The sequence below is a fragment of the Sinocyclocheilus grahami genome, unplaced genomic scaffold (genome assembly GCF_001515645.1).
Source record: "Sinocyclocheilus grahami isolate Dianchi unplaced genomic scaffold, SAMN03320097.WGS_v1.1 scaffold451.1, whole genome shotgun sequence".
NCBI classification, from domain to species: domain Eukaryota; kingdom Metazoa; phylum Chordata; class Actinopteri; order Cypriniformes; family Cyprinidae; genus Sinocyclocheilus; species Sinocyclocheilus grahami.
In genome coordinates this window covers 682,434-696,224 of record NW_015505630.1, presented here as the reverse complement: position 1 = coordinate 696,224, position 13,791 = coordinate 682,434, and the positions used below count along the sequence as shown (strand labels likewise).

At 43.1% G+C, this 13,791-nt stretch overlaps 3 non-coding genes across 3 annotated transcripts; all 3 read right to left on the bottom strand.

The window, feature by feature from the left end:
• Window positions 1–6,474: 6,474 nt before the first annotated feature.
• Window positions 6,475–6,546, bottom strand: trnac-gca (transfer RNA cysteine (anticodon GCA)). The gene has a single exon. It is a non-coding gene; the product is annotated as a tRNA-Cys (tRNA).
• Window positions 6,547–10,324: 3,778 nt separating this feature from the next.
• On the bottom strand, window positions 10,325–10,396 carry trnac-gca (transfer RNA cysteine (anticodon GCA)). Its single transcript has one exon. It is a non-coding gene; the product is annotated as a tRNA-Cys (tRNA).
• Window positions 10,397–12,674: 2,278 nt separating this feature from the next.
• trnac-gca (transfer RNA cysteine (anticodon GCA)) lies at window positions 12,675–12,746 on the bottom strand. The gene has a single exon. It is a non-coding gene; the product is annotated as a tRNA-Cys (tRNA).
• Between the last annotated feature and the right edge of the window lie 1,045 nt (window positions 12,747–13,791).

Below are 13,791 nucleotides of genomic sequence, written 5' to 3'. Positions count from 1 at the left end.
TTTTGGCAGTGTGGGCAGGTGCCAAATCCTGCTGGAAAATGAAATCAGCATCTTCAAAAAGCTGGTCAGCAGAAGGAAGCATGAAGTGCTCCAAAATTTCTTGGTAAACGGGTGCAGTGACTTTGGTTTTCAAAAAACACAATGGACCAACACCAGCAGATGACATTGCACCCCAAATCATCACAGACTGTGGAAAGTTAACGCTGGACTTCAAGCAACTGGAGGTATGAGCTTCTACACCCTTCCTCCAGACTCTAGGACCTTGGTTTCCAAATGAAACACAAAAATTGCTCTCATCTGAAAAGAGGACTTTGGACCACTGGGCAACAGTCCAGTTCTTCTTCTCCTTAGCCCAGGTAAGACGGCTCTGACATTGTCTGTGGTTCAGGAGTGGCTTAACAAGAGGAATATGACAACTGTAAATTCCTTGACACGTCTGTATGTGGTGGCTCTTGATGCTTTGACCCCAGCCTCAGTCCATTCCTTGTGAAGTTCACTCAAATTCTAGAATCGATTTTGCTTGACAATCCTCATAAGGCTGTGGTTCTCTCGGTTGGTTGTGCATCAAAGGCTCAGGAAACCTTTGCAGGTGTTTTGAGTTGATTAGCTGATTAGCATGTCACCATATTCTAATTTGTTGAGATAGTGAATTGGTGGGTTTTTGTTAAATGTGAGCCAAAATCATCACAATTAAAGGAACCAAAGACATAAACTACTTCAGTCTGTGTGCATTGAATTTATTGAATACACGAGTTTCACAACTGAAATAAATGAACTTTTCCACGACATTCTAATTTATTGAGATGCACCTGTATATATATTTTAAGATTTCTTTTTTGGTATTTTCACCATTATTATGAACGGACAGATCAGAGCTGAGAGAGATGGGGATCGGGAAAGGTCCTCGAGTCAGGTTTCAAACTCGGGACACCCGTAGCACAACAGCGCACACGTCTTCGCCCTGTTCCTTGCAATGGCTCTACCACATACACGGGACTCTCAGCGCCTTTTCGTTCTTTGACCACATGAATTGCATCCTCCCAGTAGCTACGCAATTTACCGGGACCACCTCTGGGTGTGAGGTTTCTCACCAAGACATGGTCACCTGGCTCAAGAGCAGAACTCCATGCCCGTCGATTGTAATTTTTCTGTCCTCTCCTCGCACTTTTCTTTAGGTTTTGCATCGCAATAGCATAGGCTTCTTGCATGACATCTCTCCACTTTTCTGCATAGCCAGTGGGTGACTGGTTCCGTTTATTGCCTTGCTTCGGAAACATCAGATCCACAGGTAATGTTGGCTCACGACCAAAGAGAAGGAAAAACTGAGAAAATCCCGTAGCTTCGTTCACAGTGGAGTTATATGCATGTACCACCTTATTCAAATGTTCCTTCCATCTTGACTTCTGAGACTCCCCCAGAGTGTGCAACATACCCAGCAGCGTTCTGTTGAAACGCTCTGCAGGATTAGCTTGTGGGTGGTATGGGGAGGTGCGTGAATGGTGGATACCACAGTAGTCTTGGAGCTTGCAGAAGAGGGTATTTTCAAACTCCTTTCCCTGGTCATGGTGGATTTTGGATGGGAAACCAAAGCGCATAATAAAGTCATCAAAGAGCTTTCTGGCAGCAGTTTTCCCAGACTTATTTTTTTTGCATATTTTGTGAAATGATCCACGACTACCAATATGTACTCCTCCCCTCCCCATACACTTGTCCAAGTGTAAGTAGTCAATAGAGACCATCTCAAATGGTGCAGAGGTCTCAATACTTTGGATAGGAGTCTGGGTTATCCTGTTTTTTCTCTTCATACAATGGCACACCTGAGTAATATAGTGTTCCATTTTTTGTCTCTTCTTAGGCCAGAAGAAGCGTTCCCTAGCAAGAGCCACCATTCTTTCTGCACCTAAGTGTCCCATTTCCTCAAGTAAGTGCCTGCAGACAAGAGGCTTTAAGGATTCAGGAACGACCAACTGGTTTCTGTCTCTCTTTTGATGATGCCATCTCCATCGATCTGCAGACGGGGCCACTCCCTGAGAAGCTGTCTGACGGCTCCATCCTCTGTCACTTTGTCTTTATGTTTCAAGTACACATGTGTTCTTTTCAGAGCCAGGACTCTACTAATGGCTATGTCTGCATTTTGAGCGACTCTGATGTCTTTTAATACAAGAGGCTGAATTGGTTCTGAGATGTTACACTTCTCTGGCAATGCATCTGCATTACAGGTGATGGCAGAGATCCAATTAACTTCTCCTGTTTGATTTCTCTCCAGAGATTTCCCAATACATTCAATAGCCTCCTGTTGGCATTCCTCGGTGCATTCTCACATGATCTCGTCAATGGGTTTCGACCTTTGTGACAAGAAATCTGCATCTCGGTTTGCTGTTCCCGGTCTGTATTTTAGTGTGAATCTATAATCCACCAACTCTGACACCCAGCGGTGTCCGGTTGCGTTAAGCTTCGCCGACTTGGTGACACATGTCAGAGGATTATTATCACTATATACCGTAAAGTGAGGCGCATGGAACAGATAATCGCGAAAGCGTTCCATTACGGCCCATTTTAGCGCCAGGAATTCTAATTTTCCTCAGTGTAACTTATAGTTGCGTTCTGCTGCTTTTACCTTTCTGCCGCTGGTACAGAACTGCGCCAAGGCCCTCTTCTGATGCATCTACACGAAGGATGAACGGTTCCTCCAGGTCTGGGTATGCCATCACCGGTGGATTTGTCAGCTGATCTACGATTCTGTTCACTATCTCCTGATGGGTCACTGTCCACTGAATTGGGTGGGACGGTGGCAGCTGAACAGACTTTCGGCCAGTCCCCTTTTTCTTTTGGCTTTGCTTCAGGTCAGACTTGGGCTTGGCTAAGAGCTCATAAAGGCGTCTAGCCACCCTAGAGAAGTCTGGTATATAAGTTCTGTAATAACTGAGGAAACCCATCATCTTTCTCACCCCTCGCACAATGGTTGGAGACTCGTGCTTCAGTTCTTGGACTGCTTACACCTCTTTGGGATTCATTTTGTATCCCTCAGCGGAGACTACCTGACTGACATAGCAGACTTCACCTTTGAAGAAATCACATTTCTTTGGCCTTAGTTTTATTCCACACTCTCGTTGCCGTTGCAGAACTTGCCTCACATTCTGGACATGCTGTTCAAAGCTGGGGCTAAACACCAAGACATCATCCAAATACAAGACACAGATTTCATCTCGGAGGTCTCCCAGACATCCCTCCATGTAGCGTTGAAAAGATGCTGGGGTGTTAGTCAGCTCAAACGGGATCCTCACCCATTCGTTCAACCTCCAGGGCATGATAAATGTGGTGCAGGGTCTGCTTTTCTCGCTCATGAAGCCCTGGTGGTAAGCCGTCCCCTGATCCAACACCGTGAACCAGGAGTTACCTCCCAAGTCTTCCTGGATCTCCTGTATCCTCGGAATTGGATGACGGTCAGGCAACGTCTTCCCGTTTAACAGCCTGTAGTCTATACATAGATGAAGACTCCCATCTCTCTTCCTGATGCATACGACAGGTGAGGAATAAGAAGAGCAGGACTTCTGGATCCAACCACGGTTGAGTAGATCCTGAATGTGTGTCTTCACTTCTTGGTAGAGATGCCTAGGAATTGCATTGTATGTTTTCTGTACAGGTACATTGTCTTTTAACTGTATGTCCATCTCCAAATCTCTAATCCATCCTGCATCCCAATAATCCTTTGCAAAGACATCACATTCCCCTCTGAGCATCTGATGTACCTTTTCTCGCTGGTCATCTGGCAAATGTCTCAGATCCACAGGTGAATCCCAGGGCTCAGCTTGTGGCCCATGACAGGGCTGCTGCACGGGTGAAGTGACACTGTTGTCTGACATCCTTGAGCTCTGATCCTCAGTAGGCTTTGTCTGCAGTGGGTAGACAGCATCCACATTGTGCAAGCAGCCAAGTGTAGTGCAACTGCCCAGTGTGATATCATTATCTGTTAGATTTTCCACAGAGACCTCTATTTTACCCTCATCATCTGCAGGTAGATAGATTAACTGTTCTCTGACCACTAGGCCTGTTGGCCAGGGTGCTTCATAGTTCGGTTCCAACACTACCGGTGATGCACTTAGCACCCTCTTATTCAACCAACTGCAATGCACTGCCATCACTGTGTTCTTGGGTATGGTCACTGGCCGCCTGCCTACCCTGACTGTGTGGGGTTGAGCTTCAGGCTTCTGTTTCTTTAAAAACAGATAGAACAGCCCTTGCAGTTTTGCGTCCTACCACCATTGCTGAGAACAGCCTCTTTATCATGTAACCTGAGCGTGTGCAGTCTCCAGATGGATCATTTGTCAGCGCTAATTCTTCAATCACATTGAACCCGATTATAGGTCGATCAATGTCACAGCTGGCAACCAGGATCGGAACCAGCATAGGTTTGTCACTCATCCCAGCTATCGCATCCTTGCACAAGGTGAATTCAATCTCCATCCACCCTTCATATGGAATATCTGTTCCATTTGCAGCTGAGAGTTCCAACGTTGCTTCTTCAAGCAACTCCTACTTTTCCAGTTTGTTCCCACTATTGATACCTGCGGACCTGATTTTGAATTAGTTCTGCACTGTACTTCAATCCAGATTTAACTCTTTCTGAAGCGAGGACAATTTGTTGTCTCAGGTCCATAGCTCGCTCCACAAACTGTATGGGGGTTTCCTTTGGCGCTTAAACAGCGCGCGTGAGGGAGAGGTACAACTCAGTAGCATCCTTTTCAATGTAATGAGTCCATAGTATCTGTCTGAGGCCTTGTAATGTTAAATCAACCCTGCTTTCAAGGTAACTCTTCAGCTTTGTTCCTGGAGCTATGGCTTGACTAACAGCTTCAACTACTTCTCCTTCATCATATCCTTTTTTCAACGCCCTCTGAATTTGTCTTTCCAAACTAGTGTATGCCAGTTTATCCTTTTGATTTGGTTCTCCAATTTGTCCTATTATTTTAAGATCTCTTCTGTACAGTGGATGAACAAAGGCTACACTCTGATTCGCGACAGATGCGGCTTCCATTGCGTTTGCAGCTGAAACATTCTCTCTTTGCTCATTTAAGTTATGATATATGATATGATATGATATATTGCATTTATTGCATATTGTATTTTTAATACAGCAGAATTTGTATTTAAGCTGATCACAATTTAATAAAAACATTGTAAGTTACGTTTTAATTTCCATTGTTATTCAAACAGCGAATAAATTATAAACTGAAATCGAACAAAGACCATTTACATAATCACCCTGTTGAAAAAAACAGCATATGCTGGTTAGGTATGTTTTGAAGCTGGGATGCTGGTTTAAGCTGGTCTTTTGCTGGTTTATGCTGGTCCTTAGCTGGTTTAAACTGGTCCTTGGCTGGTCATGTGCTGGTCATAAACTGATCCGACCAGCTTAAGACCAGCACATGACCATCTAAGGACCAGTTTAAACCAGCAAAGAACCAGTTTAAACCAGCATAAACCAGCAAAGGACCAGTTTAAACCAGCTCAAACCAGCATCCCAGCTTCAAAACATACCAGCATATGCTGTTTTTTTCATAGAACATTGTCACTGTAAGTCTAGCGAGAGTTTAAGTACTCTCAAAAAAACTCCCGTTATAATCAGTGAAGCTGTCTACATTGTCAAATGAATATCTTATTTGCTTCGTACGTACACCTGCACTTTGTTGTTAATGATGAGAGAATTCACAAGAGCGCAGAATTCAGCCAGTGAATGTGCACACTCAACGAAACAGGCGTTTCAGCGATGACTCATCTGAATGCTTCTGATTGGCCATTGCATTCAAAAGCTCAACAGAATCGTTTGTGATTGGTTATAATACGCACATTTGCTGTACAGTTGTGCGTTTTTTTATTTTATTTGCCTGAATTTGTGATTATAGGCTATATATATATATATGCAAAATTTATTTAGGGGTGGCAGGGCCTTGGTTACCATACAAGCCAGAACCGCCACTTTGTTCTGTGATCTGTTTCACCTTTGTTTGGGGTGACATCTAGTGGCTAAGTACACAACTACACGCATTCCACTCCAAATACAGTACAGAAGACATTTTGATTTCATGAGACTTTCATCAGATTAAGCTGTGCCTCAGTCTTGATAAGTGAATATAGCTCAGTGAGTCAGCGTGAACCGGTTTTCTTTTTGGAAAGCAGTTGATCCCGGGTTCGATCCTGAGCAACCCTTCACATATTTTCATTGTAATTCTACTGTTGTGCTTGTTGGCCTAAACAAGCAACAGTTGGTTTGAGTTTCACAAATTTTTACGTAAAATCTAAAAAAAGAGAGCTATAAAAAGCTTCATATATTGTATGGTAAGCAAGTCCTGTCTGTTTTATTGCTAGGTGATATTCATGGCAGGATTCATATATCTGGCCTATGTCATCCCCAAACTTTATTTGAAAACCCACTACTAGAGGGTTCTGGTCATTTTTACGTTGTCTGGAAAAAACAGGGGGCATCCAGATTTGAACTGGGGACCTCTTGATCTGCAGTCAAATGCTCTACCACTGAGCTATACCCCCATCTATATCAACATGGCACAGGTGATGCTTTCACAGGTTAGTTACTGAGTGCTCAAGCACATTGTGAATGTGTATATAACAGGGCTCCAGACAAAAAAAAATCAGTTAAGAAGCCATTGGCTCCTATAGCGGAAGAAAACAGGCACCAAATAATTTTTTTAAGAGCCACATAACAATGAACTTAAAGGGTTAGTTCACCCAAAAATGAAAATTAGCCCATAAATTACTCACCCTCAAGTCATCCTAGGTGTATATGACTTTCTTCTTTCAGACGAATCCAGTCGGAGTTATATAAAAAATTGTCTTTGATTTTTCAAGCTGTTTAATGCCACTCAGCGGGTGTTGCATGCATCAGTCCAAAAGAAGTTAAATAAAAAGTGCCCATCCATTAAAATAGTGTCTCACACGGCTCCGGGGGGTAAACAAAGGTCTCCTGTAGCGAATCGATGCGTTTTCGTAAGAAAAGTATCCATATTCAAAACTTAATAATCACTTTAATGTAGATTGTGCCAACAGTTGTACACGGAAGCAGCTCCGGGCTGATGACGTATGAGGTCAGCGCTGCGCATACGTCTGAAAGAAGAAAGTCATATACACCTAGGATGACTTGAGGGTGAGTAATTTATGGGCTAATTTTCATTCTTGGGTGAACTAACCCTTTATTTTTTTTTAAATCACTTACTTTTAGTCATCCTGTTGTGTGTGTCTCTCTCCTCTTCTTACAGTTTCAGCATTTTCATCTTGTGAAGGTTCTGGGAATTGAAGCTCACTTGGGAACTGCATGTCATTTCCAGTTTATGAACTACAGTCTTCAGTTTTGAGTTGAAAAGCCACGTTCACACTGAGCAGCCGAAATTGGTAGAACAAGCATTATCTCAACTAGATGCAAACATTCTGGAAATCTATGCAGTAGGGCTCTTTTGTTAGTAGTACTTCCCACACATTGAAAACTGAGGATTTATCTGAAAACTGTAATTTTACAAGGGTTTTCAGCAATCTCCATTCTGCCTGTACAGCACTGATGTCACATCTATTTTTCAGAAAGATGTCTTGATACCATTTCAGCAGTGTGTAATTTTCATTTTCATTTCATTTTCTCCATAAATGTAGATGTCGTCTGGCCAAGAATCACGACAAAAGATTGAGAAGAATCGAATGATCTCTGTCCCTTGTGTGTTTTTGTGCTGTGTGCTGTTAACCTCCTTTCAAGTTCCTTAACTGTAATGTCTACAGTTTCATTAATGAGGTGGTTTAGTTCTTCACTGAAACCTGAGAGATCACAGCCTGTCAGTGGTATGTTTTAAAATGGAATGCCCATGTAGTCAGATGAGGCTGCTCTCTTCTGCCTTCTGACCTGTTTTTCTCTTTGAGCTTTGTCCTGCACTGCACCACATTCTCATGCTGAGAAACTGAATTTAAGTTTGTGTGACTCTGTGAATCAGAAATTCCTCCAACTTTCCATTTCTCACTGGTTTGCCCTTCATTCCCTTGATTGTACAAACACAGGAATCAATAGCTGCTTTAGCCTGAGGAAGAATAAGTTAGTTCTTCTGAAGCACAAGGCTCAACTTTGAGATTTCTCCAAACAGGTCATGGAGAAAGTGACAAAACACCACAAAAGACAACTTTTCCATTTGTTGTAAGATGTGTTTTGCTCTTCCTCTTATTTCAGTGTTTTTGGATGAAGCAGGACTCAGATTGGCACGGTGAGTGTGTTGTGTGCCTGAGCAGCACCCACGCTGAGGCAGCGCTAATCGAGACGGATTGCTCTCACTGACATTAGAACATGAGTCTCGCCCTGCTTCGGTCGCGGATTGCCTTCTTTGATGAAGGCGGTCCTCCTTAGTCTGCTCCCCCATTTCTCCCCTCCCAGGAGCCTCGAAGAAAGAAACAGCAGGGCAGAGGGATGGATTTCCCAGGTTTGAATGATCTCACACTGGCACAGGTCCAGCGTGCTTCAGTCTCCCTGCAGCACTTTGACTCGCCAGATTTATTCTCATGTGAGGTTCAGTGCCCCTTGCCTGATCAGAAGAGGAAGCTGTTGCCGATGTCGCTGACAGCTTCGGATGCAGAGGAATGGGCATGTCCTGAAGTGGATCCTGGTCCTTCCTCTCAAAGACTTGATGGCCGGCACTGACAAACTGTTCAGCGGCTGGCTAGACTGGCTCAGCGCTGCACATGATGGCGGTGCTCCAAAGATGACGCTGCACATGATGGTGGTGATCCACGTTTTCCAAGCCAAACTTCTCCCCAGGAACTGGTTTTTATCGGTCGATCTGAAAGATGCTTACTTTCACATCCAGATAGCCCTTCATCACAGACCGTTCTTGAGATTTGCATTTGAGGGGGTGGCTTATCAATATACAGTCCTGCCATGTGGACTGTCTCTGGCCCTGTAAACTTTTTATGAAGTGCGTGGACGTAGCTCTTTCCCCTCTGAGGCAGATGGGAATCAGCATTATGAATTACTTCGATGATTGGCTTGTCAGATCAGAACAGGAACTCATTGCTTACAGATCACTGTTGCTCAGCCACCTGGAGCAGCTTGAGCTAAAAATCAGTTTAACCAAGAGCTCTCTGTCACCCAGCCATGCTTGGCACCTGGGACGTTTTCATCTCAAGGTAACCCACCACTGCATCAGAGCTGTGGCCCCTTGGAAAACAAATGATCTGGTTTGTCTTCAGGAGGGCAGAAGTGGACCTCTTCACCTCAGAAGACAACTTTCACTGCCCAATTTACTTCTCAAAGCAGCAAGATACCCTGTCCCACAAATGGCCCAGCACTCACTTGTATGCCTTCTCCCTGATTGCCCTGCTTCCTCAGGTCATCAGACGGGTCAGGGAAGTCAGGTGCTGGATCCTCCTGGTGGCCCCACTCTGGAGGAATCAGATGTGGTTCCCCAAGTTGATTCAGCTGCTATCGGCAGCCCCCTGGCTGATACCATTGAGGATGGACCTTCTCTCTCAAGCGAGAGGCATGATTTGGCATCCCCGGTCCTAGCTGTAGAGCCTTCATGTTTGGCCCCTCGACGGGAGTTTTCACAGCTCCCCACAAGAGTGACTAATACCATTTTGGAGGCTAGAGCCCCATCTATGAGATGCCTCTATGCCCTTAAATGGTCAGTCTTTTCTGACTGGTGTGCAGCATGGAATAAGGACCCATGTTATCCGCGTTAACCTTTCTGCAAGAGCTGCTGGATAAGGGACACACCCCTTCCAAGCTCAAAGTATATGTGGCAGTCATGCCGGCGAACCATGCTCCAGTTGCTGGCGAATCAGTCGGCAGGAACAACCTTGTCGTTAAATTATTTGTTGGGAGCTCAGAGGTTGAATCCGGCTCGTCCTCATACTGTGCCAACCTGGGACTTATCCAGAGTCCTCAGGGTCCTGCGGGCCCCTCCCTTCAAGCCGCTCCAGCCAACCAACTTACGACCCCTGTTGCTTAAGACCATCCTCCTAATGGGTTTAGCATCGGTCAAGTGAGTGGGCAACTTTGAATGAGTAGATTTGTTGACAGTCTATCCTTGCTTTCTGCTTCTGCCGAGTCAATAGGTGAGTTCAAAATAATAAAATAATTACTTATGTAGTCAGGGTGTGTGTTTAGTAAGCAGGCCCTGTATACGTGTTACTGGTAGGTGAGATTATATGGCCATGAAGATTCATGGAAGGCTTCAGGTTCTTGGCCTATATTATTGTTATGGTTTGCAGTTAGTTATATGCATATTGGTTTCTTGCCATCTAACCATGTGACCTGATTATAATAAAGAAGAACTCAAAAAGGAGGCACTTAGATTTGAACCGGGGACCTCTTGATCTGCAGTCAAATGCTCTACCACTAAGCTATACCCCCAGACAAGACATCATCTTACAGGTACAGTGCTGTCCATGATGGTGAGTGGGGGGAGTGCAGAGGGGTTTCTCCTGAAGTCCACGGTCATCTCCACAGTTTTTAGCGTGTTGAGCGCCAGGTTGTTGCGACTGCACCAGACAGCCAGCTGCTCGACCTCCTGTCTGTAAGCAGACTCGTCACCGTCCTGAATGAGGCCGATGAGTGTGGTGTCGTCTGCAAACTTCAGGAGCTTGACAGAGGGGTCTTTAGAGGTGCAGTCGTTGGTGTACAGGGAGAAGAGCAGTGGAGAGAGAACACAACCCTGAGGAGCTCCAGTGCTGATCGTACGGGTGCTGGATGTGTATTTTCCCAGCCTCACTAGCTGCTGCCTGTCTGTCAGGAAGCTGTTGATCCATGTAGGCCTGTCAATCATGCGTTTCCAATGTAGTTATGTATCGAGTTTAGCAGACCATAAAGGGGGAAATTTGCATGGTGCTAGAATGAGTTAATCACACTAAGCATGAGGAAACCAACTTCCATTAAAACATTGTTCTGTGATTACAATTCACAAGAACGATACCGTAAAGGCTGGAATACATTGATTACAAGACTTTTACCCTGATTTTCAGTCCGGATTCCCGAGGAGTCGACAGATTGATGGTTAACGGATTTCACAGAAAATCTCAGTGCATGTTGATGGCACAGACTCCGACTTTTAAGTTATGAATATATAAAATATGATATCAAACATGTATGGGTAGCCAATATATAGGCTACTTGAGCCAATCGATGTAGACCTATCTAAACCAATATATGTGTGGTTATGCCAATGTATTATCAACCAATACATTTGTCATTAAACCATAGCCTACATATGCATTATTTCCTGAACCTTTGGAAGGTTTTTTTTTTTTGGAACATACTGTTTTCATTTGTCACGCGCGTGTCTCTTAGCAACCAGGCGAGTGTTTCCGCGTGAGTTTGTTGTGTTCAGAACAACTTGAAAGTCTAGTAGTGTGTGAATCAGGGTATCTTCACAATTGTGTATGCCATTAGTTAGCTGGCCAATACTCCATATTAATTAAATAAACTCAGTTTATTGTCTAAAACTACCTGTTTTAAGAACATGTTAAGAATCAATAGAAGCGGAGGACTATTATTAAGGTTTTTTTTAGGACTATTATTATGTTGTAATGTTTGGTTGACCAATTAGCAGAGAGGGGCGTTTCATTCCCGCCCACATGTAGAGATCGAATATTCAAGTTGTTTATTCGTTTTCTATCCCTGAATGTAAAAACGAAAAATTAAGCCGGATTCTTGATTTTTCGTTTTGTTTGAATAATTGAAAAACGAAATATGTGCCCGTTTTTCATTTTTCAGATTTCAATATTAAAACAAAAATTGATTGGACGGAAGATACCCTGATTTGTGTGGTCCTCAGTTGCACGTGCAGTTTTTCTAACCATTTACAAAGTCGACAAGTGTGTAATGCATAGTGTTTTCTAATCTATTTTGAAGTCGATTTTAAGTCGTGCACTGTATTCCAGCCTTTAAATTTACAAACAAAAACCTCTAGATAGATAGATTATTACTGAGCAGTAGTCTGCATTGTCCTCAAAAACGAAAATAGCCAAATGACAGCCATATTCAGATTACTGTGGTATGGCCACATCAATAGTTTATGCTAATAAAAGTGATTTAAAGAGAGATTAGTGACCATGTTACAAAATGTCGTCTATTTGTTATAATAGTCACACCTTCCACTAGATTCATGATAATTAGCGAGAGATAATTGATCTGTTTCGCCTATGGCTTCACCTTTGTTTGGGGCGACATCTAGTGGCTAAGTACACAACTACACGCATTCTACTCCAAATACAGTAGAGACTTTGACTTCATGAGACTTTCATCAGATTAGGTTGTGCGTCGGTCTTGATAGCTGTATGTAGCTCAGTGAGTTAGCGTGTACCTGTTTTCTTTTTGCAAAGCAGTTGATCCCGGGTTCGATCCTGTACAACCATTTCATTATAATTCTACTATTGTGCTTGTTGGCCAAAACACCTAATAGTTGGTTTGAGTTTCACAACTTTTTATGTAAAATCTAAAAAGTGAGAAAAGCTTCATGTAGCCATGACTGATTTCCAGATCTGTTTTTGTGGTAACCAGGTCCTGTCTGTGTTATTTCTAGGTGATATTCATGGCAGGTTTCATACGTCTGGCCTATGTTATCCCCAAACTCTGTTTGAAAACCCACTACTAGAGGGTTCTCTTCATTTTTAAGTGATCTGAAAAAAAACACAGGGGGCATCCGGATTTGAACCGGGGACCTCTTGATCTGCAGTCAAATGCTCTACCACTGAGCTATACCCCCATCTAAGATAACATGACACAGGTGATGCTTTCACAGGTTGGTTAGTGTGTGCTCAAGCACATTGTGTGTATAATGGGTGTGTATACAAGTGTGAGCTCTGAGCCTATAGCTGCGTGCTCTCCTCCTGCTGCAATACCCATAAATAAACAAATTGTTTGTTTGTTTTTTTAAATGTGGTTGACGCCACAAAGTAATCTGAAATCTGATATACAGTACAACGATATTATGCAATAGCATTGCCATATGTAGAGTCTATTTATGACTGTATTTTTTTTCCAGGTAGGGGGACCGGGGCTAGTTGTCATACATTATCCTCCAGGTCAGGATATATCAGCACTGGTCACTAAATCTTGGCAACATTAAATAAATAATAAAATAATAAACAAATTCCCAAAACCTAAATCCCACCAATATTGCCCAAGACAAATGTAAATGTAAGCCCTGATTTTTTGACTGTGTAATTAATAACCTGTATACATTTAGAACAATTAAATCTCATGGCAACATCTCCCTATAAAATGTTGTGACATTTATGAAACATACCCATGTCCTGAAATAAATATCTGTACACAGTTAATATCCACCTTCATTACACAGTTGACATGTTTATCAGTGAATGTATATACCAGTGTGGTGTTATTGCGTTCACTTGTTTAGCCAACAGCTATAACAAAAATACAGTGCAATTGAAATTTTAGTTTGGAGACAACACAAGTTTGTCTAATAGACAATAACCTTATAGTTACTGAGATATAGCCATTGTGACAACTTCCCTGTGTGACAGCTAGCCCCAGCCTCCCCCTACATCAGGAATTTGCGAATGAAAATATATATGTTTAGTGAAGCTAATTAGCTTTACAGACATCTGAGCAATACGTTTACTATACATTGAGCTATACAATTAATTAAACCGTGGGTATGACAACAACAAAACAGACAGATGTCAATCAGATGAGTTGTAGGCCTTCTTGCACAGAAATGTATGCAGTTGCACATTTAGCCACCTGGTGTCGCGCGAACAAAGGGCGACAGAAGCTGAAAACGT